Source organism: Lipotes vexillifer, unplaced genomic scaffold, assembly GCF_000442215.2.
Source record: "Lipotes vexillifer unplaced genomic scaffold, Lipotes_vexillifer_v1.1 scaffold112, whole genome shotgun sequence".
Lineage (NCBI taxonomy): Eukaryota > Metazoa > Chordata > Mammalia > Artiodactyla > Lipotidae > Lipotes > Lipotes vexillifer.
The window spans coordinates 2,540,614-2,551,802 of NW_006776285.1; positions in this window are offsets into that span (position 1 = coordinate 2,540,614).

The following is an 11,189-nucleotide window of genomic DNA, read 5'->3' on the forward strand; positions in this document are numbered from 1 at the left end:
AGTATAAAAATTGTAAACTATAACAGAAGATGGATATAATGAGAGATTGATTAATAGGAAGGAAGTAAACCTTAGAGTACAAGAATAGTAAAGGTAAGGATCGGCTGAGAGCCCCAGGAAAAGGACCCTTCCAGAACTGAGATCCAGACCTCATTGGAGAGGGCATGACTGTGGCTCACTGGATGGCATAGAAGTCACTGTGGTGCCATGCTTGTGGCTTTTGCTGAAAATCCACTGTCTGCGGTTCAAGGGGAATTTGTTGTGAAGCTGCCTGGGGCGGTACGTGGGGGTAGGGTGCGGGTGTCAGGAGAAGTTTCTGGGTAAGCATCCAGAACACAGGATTCTCTCTAAACCTGTGCTCCAGTTCATATTCTGTCTTCTGCTGGGTTTCGTCGACTCCAGCTGCACTCTGATATGGAACAGGTCAAGTCTCTAGGAAGAGTGATAAGTTTTCAAGTCTCCTGAAATTTGTTTTTAAGATTCAGGGGAAGTGAGGAGAGAGTAAGGAAGGTAATATATATACTGAAAATGTTGAGGCCCTTCTCCAGGAGGATTTAGATCTCATTTTCAGCAATATGCTGAAAATATAATGAGCTTCGTGGTTTCTAAGCTACACCCCAAAGGAAATATTAATTTGATTCCTTTAAGTTGCAAGAAACAGGAACCAATCCTTTCTAGCTTGAAGAAAAAAAGAAAGTCATTGGAGAGATATTAGGGAAGCTTATGAAATTAAAGAAAAAGTTGAACATCCTGGAGTTTGGAAGAGAAGATGTATAGTGCAATTCTGGAGTCTCAGAAGCAGAAATTAATGTCCTTTCTACCTTCAACTCTTGCCGTCACCTCAACTCAGCTCCAGTAAATGTCAGTCCCCAGGCCTCACTATTAGGCATAGAGGACAGCCTAATGACTGATTCAGTCTGGGCAAGATTGAGCCCTTGCCTGGATCTTCCAGTGATGGCCCAGGGCACAGGTCACAGAATATGGTCATGACCACAAGGTATCTGAAATGGGTATCGGCGTCAGAACCAGAAATACTGACATTCTGTTGAGCCAGGAAGCCAATGGAGGGAAAGCTGCACAAAGGAGAAATTTTACCTGTGGCTGTTCTTGCTAATAAAATGTGCAAGGAACTATCTGGGAGCAGCCAGTCCTGTTCTCTCAATTGAGAGCTGGTCCTCATTTGGGAATCTTCAATTTGTGACTGGCCAGATTTCCATTACCATCAGATAAAGCCTGGCAATAATGAACATCTTCCTGATAACTTTTGTCATTCTTTTCCAAGGAGCCGAAATGGCAATTAATGCAAAAGCTGTGCTTATTGGTTCGTGAAATTGAGTGTGTGCAGTCCTTTGATACTGCATCTTCTTGATAGTGAAAGTTTGGGAGGGGGCGGGAAACATACTGCACATTAAAGACTCAATTTATTTGACAAGATACTGCAACAAAGGCGACCTCATGTATATGAAAATCTTGGGCTTTTGTTTGTTTTACCAGAGACAACAGAGCATGAAGCAGGTGTTCTCTTCATTCCTCCTCCTCTCAGAGCCCCAACCCACTTCTTCACTTTGTTTACCTCCTTAATAAGGCAACTGTAGGGTTGAGATGACATTGACTGTTTCACTCAAGGACACGGCTCAGAGTTCTGCCCTTAAAGCTCCTCTCACTCTGAGTTCTTAGTAGGAGGCCAGGCTGAGCAATTTTATCTAATAAATTCCCAAGCCCTCAAGGGGGCATCGAGGCATGGAGTGGTAGAAAGATCTCGTCTGCAGCATAAGAAAATAGGAAACTGTGCTTAATTAATAAGGATTCTGGGATTGAGAGCCTCACAGCTGGAAGCCCTCAATATGCGCCTCCTTTTATTAAGTTGTGAGTTTCAGTTGTGACCAAATCTGGATTGGGTAGGATTTTGTTGTCTAATATTTGTCATGATAAAAGTGAAAGAAATGCTGAGGGGAGGCTACAAGAACTCCTACACACACACACACACACACACACACACACACAGAGTAGAGGAGGAAGCAACGTGACTAGAGAGACCGAGACTGGAGTGCTGTGGCCACAAGCCAAGGAATGCCACAGCCATCAAAAGCTAGAAGATGAGCATAGGCAAAAATTGGAGACTTTGAGCAGAAATAATAGGGAAGTTTCTCAAAATTTGGGAGCTTCAGGATTGGAAAATCTAATGGTTTTGGACTCGAAACACTAAGTAATAAGAATGAATAGAAGTTTGAACGAAGACATATTAGGATTTTTGTAGTTAAACAGAAACCTTCCTCTTGCAGCAAACAACTTAAGGATGTTTCTTTCTCACCGAAGTCTATTTTTTAGGTGGCCTCAAAGAAACTACCATTAAGATGAAAGACTTGGGAGCAAGAAAACCATAAAATTAAGCAATGTTGAGTAATAATGTCACAGGCTCTTGGCACATGGAGCTGAATAGAAACAATTGTATCAGAAGTGTAAGAGAATTGAAATGTCAAAGTCATCACAAGCCTGGACTAAAAAAGTCCTGTGCTTATAAATCAGCCTGAAGGTACCATCAGGACATGCGCTGAAGAAGCCATAGCTTCCAAGGAGGGAACACTTCCCAGTGCCCAGTTCAAAGGTGACCATGGAGGACAATAGACAAAAAGAAACTCCCAGGGAACAGAACCAGGGGCTATGGAGAGCTGTGGACAAGGAAGTTTCTCAGAAAAAGCAGAAGCAGAGTCAAAGCATGTAATGTTTTCCCTTGCGAAGGCGGAGGGTCTTTATTATTTTTTCCTGGAAAGATTCCTTATTGCTGTGGACCATGGCTGCTAAGTATCACCATTCTCCCCTTTACACAAAGGAAACCTTAATTGGACTGTGGGTCACGACCCACAAGGAGACACACCTGTCCCTGATGGAGAACACCATACACCATAAAGGGATTCGGACGTTGTCCCAGATACAGTGACTGGATGGGACTTTGGGTTGACTTCTTTGGGGAGCCAGTGAGTGTGTTTTATGTGTGGGAAGAAGGGCGTAGTAGAAGGACTGGCTCTGCAGAGATGGCTCACTGTTCATAAATATTTATGCTTCACCTTGCATATTGTTGGTGGGAAATGGTACCTTGCTAAGAGCCACCGTTACCAGCCTCACTTCCTTCACGGTGAGGCCGTATGATCAGTACTTCAGCAAGGAAGTGATGTGTATCATTCCTCATTTAAGAAATGCCTTCTCTACCCTCTCTTTCCCCTTCTTCCTGGATGTAGTGAACTCTGAGAACTTAGGGTATGGTAGAGCCTCAAGATGTTAGTTCTGAGGGTCTCTGGACCACCTACTCCACAAGGGAAAAACATTCACCAACCAGGAACACCTGCATTGGGTTGTTACACGAGAGAGAAGAAATGACTTTTACGTTAAACTACTACATAGTAGAATTTATTTATTATAGCATTTTGTATCATACTTATGTATATATCACATGTACACACACGCACAAACACATACTACTCGCAGCCGCATACACACACACTTCCTTTTTTTCTTTTATTGAAGTATAGTTGCTGTACAATTTGATATAAGTTACAGGTGTATAATATAGTGATTCACAATTTCATAGCTATTATAAATGTTATATTCCATTTATAGTTATTAAAAATATTGGCTATATTCCCCATGTTGTGCAATATATCCTTGTAGCTTATTTTATACCTAGTAGTTTGTACCTCCTAATCCCCTACCCCAATATTGCCCCTCCCCCTCCTCTCTCTCCACTGGTAACTACTGGTTTGTTCTCTGTAAGACTTCTTTTTTACTCCATTCACTAGTTTGTTGTATTTTTTAGATTCCACATATAAGTGGTATCATACAGTATTTGTCCTTCTCTGTCTGACTTATTTCACTTAGCATAATGCCCTCCAAGTCTATCCATGTGGCTGCAAATGGCAAAATTTCATTCTTTTTTATGGCTGAGTAGTATTCCATTGTATATATATATACCACATCTTTATCCATTCATCTGTTTATGGACACTTAGGCTGCTTCCACATCTTGGCGTCTGTAAATAATTCTGCTAAGAACATCGGGGTGCATGAATCTCTTTGAATTAATGTTTTTGGATTTTTTCAGATATATACCCAGGAGTGGAATTGCTGGGTCATATGGTAGCTCTTTTTTTAGCTTTTTGAGAAACCTCCATACTGTTGTCCACCATGGCTGCACCAGTTTACATTTACACTAACAGTGTTCGAGGGTTCCCTTTTCTCCACATTTGTTATTTGCGTTCTTTTTGATGATAGCCATTCTGACAGGATCATACACACTTTCTTACACTTTATTGGGAAACTCTTCGACTTTTGTGCTATGCCAGCACATGTGCCAGAAAGTCGCTGGGTCCATGACCTCTTTGGACCATTGAGGGCATATTTACAGTTAGGAGAAGTTCTTGATTAGCAAAGACCGATGTTGCAGTTTGGAATTTATCCAGACATGCTTTGCTCTCTTGAGTCATATTTTTTAAAAGGTCAAGAGCCCTTTTGCTATACATGGAGGTGGGTAGGTGAGGTGGTAAAGTAGAAGTAAGTAGTTAGAACTGGAACGGTCTTGTGGATGGAGAAGTGAGTCAGTTTTCAGGAGACGATGACTAGCTGGTGGTAGAACTAGGCTTGGGGGTGAGATCTGCTAAGTCTCTGTTCAGTGATCTTTCTACCTGACTGGTCTTCTTCCCACTTTGAGAAACCACTTAAATCACACATCAGGGGCAAATCAGTAAGCTCTGACAAAAAGCTTATTCCTAGAGGAAATTAAAACTATTGGCAACAGTGAAGTTCAGAATTACTTGTAAGCTCCAATCATCCTGTGATACATAGCTTCATGAATGATTAAATAGAAGGTGGTTATGACAAAGAATCAGCACTCACTCTGCACTCATTATGGGGTTTACTATTTTCTAAAAAAGTGTTTTCCAATTTTTTTAAAGATGTTTCCCAAAACATCTTTAATGTTTTATTTTTAACCTCATTATTTTTCTAAGTTCAAATAAATATTTTAAGTGAACCCTCTGCTCGTTCCTCCTGGATCTCTGAGCAGCTGGCCTTGCCACATTAACAAGGGTTCTGGAGACCATCAGCATGAACTGTTGTAAACCCTGACTCCTCCCCTCAAACCTGCCTGTACCCTTTCTTACTTAACTTCAGAAGAATAGAAATTCCTCTTCCTGCCTAACTCTAAATCCTTCATCTGTGCTCATGATACCATTTCTGTCTAGTTCTTCCTGAAGTTTGCATCATCAACTATTCTCTCATTCTCTCTCCTATATGTTTAAATTTTCATCTTAGCCGGTAAACATGCCTGCAACTCTTGATAAACAATCCCCCAATTAAACCTTCCAACCTTTTCCAGCTGATACCTTATCTACTCTGTTCCCTTAGATATCATCAAAATTCTTGAGTTTTCTGTATTCACTCTCTCCACTGCCTCGTATCTCCTTTACTCCTTACCTCAGTGTTCCTTTGAAAGTTACCAGTAAGTTCCTAATTGCAAAGCATTGGAATCACTTTATTTCTACCTCCTTTGACTTATCTGTGATATTTCACATTAGTTATTACTCCCTTTTCTTTTGACTCTCTTGGTTCTTCTGCTGCTGCTCTAAGAGCATCTATCTACTTCATCTCCTTTACCACTTCCTGTTCTTCTTAGGATTTACATTCTAAATCTGGGATATAATGGTATGTTGCCCTTGGATTTATTATATGAATGAAATGGTATAATTTATGTAAAAGGTATGGCAAGCACTTGGGACAGAGTAAGTGCTTAGAAAAAAAAATGTAGTCACTATTAATGAGTTCGGTTTTAGAATGGTCAATTTGAAATGCTTGTCACATCCTACAGGCAGCTAGAAATAAGGGTCTGGATTTCAAGACTGAAAGCTAAAGTTGTGAACCTGATTTTGTCAGTGCACAGTGACAGCTGAAGATATGGGAGTTTATGAAATCACCCAGGGAGTATGTGTCTGTCAGGATAGGCTAGGTTATGCTGAGGTATCCCCAAGACTTAGTGGCTTTAAGTAACAAATTTTAGTTCTCATTCATGATATGTGTCTGTTGTGGGTTAGAAGCTCATTGTTATTATTCAAGTACTCAGGCTGCCTGAATAGTTGCCAACTCAAACGTGGACAGTTGTAGTGAGAGAAGGAAAGGAGCTCTGGAGAGTCTCACATAAGCAAGAAAGTGCTCTGGTTCCTTTTGCTCACAACTGATTGGGTAAATCTTATCACGAGGTACACTCATCCATAAGTACAGGAAAGAAGCACATTTCTACCATATGCCATGGAGGTGGAGAGCCAGGAATAGCTGATGAGTAGCACCCATTACTACCAGACTATGTCTGGGGTGAAAAGCAAATAGAATACACTTAGGAGAACAGACTGGATTGCCTTTCACTGTCGTCTGCCTTTCCCCTCCCCAGCCCAATGCCTGCATTGTTTTTCAGATCTCACTTTTCCAGATACTCAAGCCTGTTGTCTCTACATATCTGTGGCTCTTTCACTTCCTTCACTCTTTACCTCTAACTTAAATATAAAATTCTATCAATTCAATAAGCATGATATTTACTGAATCCATTCCCTTCTCTCTGTCATCTCTGGGACTATTATTAGAGCCTCCAAACTGCTCTCAGACTGACCTTCTAAAGCACAAGTTTTGTCATCCCACATGGCTTTAAAAATAGCTTTTTTTCTAATAAAATAATTCGCAGGATAGGATAAAGATGGAGTGCTGGTGGTTATATATGAGAGTTTTTATATATTAAAATGTAAGCTGGAGGTAGAAAAAAATGTAGAAAACAGAAAAGTAAAAAGGAATAAATACATATCCCCTTGTGGAATTTGACATGTACACTTACTCCTTCTTGAGACTACTCATGTGGTTCTTACACCTTCTCTAGTTTTCTGTCTAACTGCTTATCTGCCCTTTATCAGTTCTTTCTTCCTCTGCAGGAATTTTGGGCTCTTGTTTTTGTTCAAGTCTCCTCTTCTCTTACTCTATAGATCCTCTCTGCTGGTCTTAGTGGTCTCATCCATACCTTATCACACACATATCCAGCACCAACCCCTTTCTTAATGTTAAGCGTAGTATGTGCAAAATTTAAGTCATTTCTCGTATATACAATACCAAATGTAAAATGGATGGCTAGTGGGAAGCTGCTGCATAGCACAGGGAGATCAGCTCAATGCTTTGTGACGACCTAGAGGGGTGGGATGGGAAGGGTGGGAGTGAGGCTCAAGAGGGAGGGGATGTGGGGATATATGTACACTTATAGCTGATTCACTTTGTTGTACAACAGAAACTATCAACATTGTAAAGCAATTATACTCCAACAAAGATATAAAAATATAAAATAAAAATTTAAGTCATTTCTCTCCCTCCCACCCCAATTATTCCTCTGCCCAATTCCTTACATGTTGCACAAGCCAGGCATCTAATTATCCTTAAGTTTTCCCTCTTCTATACCCTTTTTACACAATTAGAAACAAGCACAATTGTCTCTAAATTCGCTCTAGCCTTCTTACTTCCTTCTCCATGCCCATGTCACTGCCTTAATTCAGGCACTTAACATTTCTCACCTGGGGAGCGGCAAGAACGACTCTTTGTGGGTCTCCCTCTAGCTCCCTTACCTTTCCCACAACCCTCAATCCACCAGTACAGCCTGTCACTGCAGACGTAGACTCTGATGCTTCTAAAAACAAAGCTGATCATGTTATTCCTCTTTTAATTCTTCAGTGCCTCCCTGTTGTCTTCAAGATAAGATCTGTGGTCCTTAAGCACGGCACAGAAGGTTTTCATGACCTCATTCTTCCTTGCTTCTCGGTCTTGCTTGCAGTCTTATCTCTTGTAGATTCTTCAGGAGCCCCTTGAAATTCAGAGATGCCAGTTTTTGGTCCTTTAAGGCAGCACATTGTTTACTTCTCTATAAAGATCTTTTCTGCATGGCATGGTCTTTTCTTATCCTTCCTATTTCCACACACACTTTTTCTTAGGAGATCAAGTACATTCTACTCCTACTCATCATTTAAGATTCCACTCTTCAGTGAACTCTTTTCCAGAGTTTTTGTGACATTCCCGAAATCTCCCCCTCTGTTCTAGTTCCATCCTCTGGTTTCCACGACATTCTGTATTCAGCTTTAACTTGGCAATTGATTATTACACTGTAGGGTAATTTTGTATTAACCATGACTTGCTTGAGGGAAAATAACTTTGTGTTCCCAGCATGTAGAATAGTACCTGGCACAAACATGGCATTCAGAAATACTGGTGAAACGAATGACTGTGCTCAGTGCTCCCATGGTACCTTAGACAGCACTTTTATCACCATGTTGCCGTTATTTCATTTACGTTTCTTTCTCTACCAGACAGTGAAACATCCCCAACATTTACACAATTCTAGCCACAAAATAAGTACCGTAGAAACATCATTACCTGATGTTGCCTAATTTGGAAGTTGTTATATATTTCAAAATAGTGTTCAAGGTAAGGATTTATTTCAGAGCTTCATATAAAGCAGGATATATGACCTGTTATTATTTTCATGATGACCATAAGATGTAGAGATGGGGAGAACCTGACACTAATTTTATATGAACTTTCTTCTTCTTCCACAGTTAATTTAATTCTCTTAGCTTTTCAAGATTGTTCCTAACAAATATAAGAAGTTGTCCTAATGTCTTCCTAAGGGGAATGAAAGGAGTGAGAGGAAAGTAAGAACAGACGACAGAAGGGACTTCTCTTGTGGTTCAGTGGTTAAGCCTCCGTGCTTCCAGTGCAGAGGGTGTGGGTTTGATCCCAGGTCGGGGAACTAAGATCCCGTATGCCTTGCGGTGTGGCAAAAAAAAAAAAAAAAGGAAAGAATGAAGGAAGGGGAAGGAAGAGAAAGGAAAAGATAAGTGTAGAAAGGAAAGTTTACTTATCCAATACCCTGATATTTATTTTAAAAAAAGAAATTAAAAAAAAGTGTTAATTATTCAAGTGTTTCATTTCAGGAAACAGACTGAAAGATGTCTTTACATATTTAAAACCACATATAAATATTTATACATTTGAAAGAGCTGATTAAAAGTGTACTACATCTAACACCATATTTAAGTTGTAAATTCAACATATATTAGAGGAAATGAAACTGTTTTATTCCCCGCCTTGTGTTAGTATCACACTTTGTTATATCCCGCAGTGAAGGGACACTGCTGTAGTGCTGGAACAAAAGGAACATCAGCATTTCCAGCACATCTCAAATGCATATTGGCAACAGCTGAGAATCACAGATAATTTCTGATGTGTTTTTCTTAACTGTTCCATTTTCATGTTTTAACACACTCCTTAAATTTGCTGGTTAAATCTATTCCATCAGTTTTGAATTATTTTCTTGCGGGAAATGATTAAGGAAGAAAATCTCTCTTAGGGGAAAAGTTCTCAGTAATACGAGTTAATCAAAAAACAAATAAAAGAGGATTAAATTCAGTGAGGCAGCTACATTTCAATATGTTTTCCATTTCTCCAATCAAGACAAGAGTCTTGTTCTTAAGAGACTTATAATCTAATTGGGGAAACAGAGCATATACATAAAAAAGATGATTAGCACTATGGGGAATCCAAATGAATAGGCCAGACAGTAAATGTTTCCAATTTCAGAGTCTGGAGTAGGGCCTGAAAGCTGGGGTGACTGGATTTTAAACTGATCTTTAAAGAAATGGGGGGATCTTCAACAAGGGATGGGAGGAGATAGGGAGTGATTGTTAATGAATATAGGGTTTCTTTTGGGGGGAGGGTGCAAATGTTCTAAAATTGGTTGTGCTGACAGTTGCATGTTATCTGTGACTGTATTAAAAGCCATTTAATTATACATTTCCAATGGGTGAATTGTATAGTATGTGAATTATATCTCAATAAAATTGCTATTTAAAAAAATCAGCTATGGTCTTGGCACCAGTTGCTGAAATGGGGACTGCAGGAGCTATGGATATTCTCTCTCCCCTTTCCCTTTTCCTCTCTATACTCTTTTCGTAAAGGGAATTTGGTGGTGCTAAACTTCACAATTTAGTGCACAAGTCACTAGACCAATAAGAAGCCACATCCAAAATAGATGTGAATGACTGCATATCACCTGAAGTTCATGAATTATTGAGATAAAAATAATGACTGATGGATCTTTGTGTCTCCTTTCTGTGAGGAGAGTATGAGAACAACTTTCTGTAAAGAAGAGTTGCACCATATTAGGTGGAAGCTTGCTGGTGGTGTATGAGAATAAAATACGGTAGAAAGGCAAGAATAGATTCAACGTGGCTTGAATCTATTGCCTTGTTTTGCTCTCAGATCCATTCTTCACTCTTCTTTGACTCTGCTCTGTGTAACCTCCCCTGGAGTTGTGGGGAGAGGGGTAACTTCTGAGGATTGCATTTTCCAGGTTATAATGACCACTGGCTTCTGGATTGGTTTGTCCAGAAAGAGGCACTAGTGGACACTGGAGGACAGGAAAGTGAGAATCCAGGGTATTTCTCACTCTCTTCCTGCTTGAGCAGCGTCTCTGGCAGCAGCTGCATCTTTTTTGTTGTTATTGCTGTAGCTTCTGCCATGGTTGCAGCTTCTTCTGGGTGATCTTAAATCTTGAACCTTCTACCAAAACCTCCTCTCATTATTCTAGTCAAGGTTAGCTTTTGCTAATCTATGTGTTACTTCGTCATCCCCTGTTTGGCTTCCGTCACTTGTGTAACAAATCTTCTGTATTAAGTTCTCTCTGTATAGAACATTTTGAGTGGTTTCTGGTTTTCTGTTTGGATCTTCAAATGACAGAGTATGAGCTTAGTAAATGTTTGTTGAATAAGTACACTTAGTAAATGAGGAACTGTAAACATCCTGGGTCCACTACAAACATGGAGACATTTGGTGAAGATAGTAAATTTGGGTTTAGGCATGTAGAATTTGGGAAAATGTGGTGGTAACAAATCATTGGCTGTAGTATGGGAAGAGGGTTGGGACTGGGTACACAAAACTTGGGATCTGTTTCCACAGAAATGAGTCCTGAAGTAGAAGCAATAGGGAAAAAAAAACAAGCAAGAATGTGGAGAAGATGAAGGAAAATAAAAGGTCATGGAGAAAAACTTAAGTATCTATGGAGACGTCTAGACTTTAGGGAACCAATAAAGGATTAGAAAGATTAGTCAAAGTTAGGGAAAG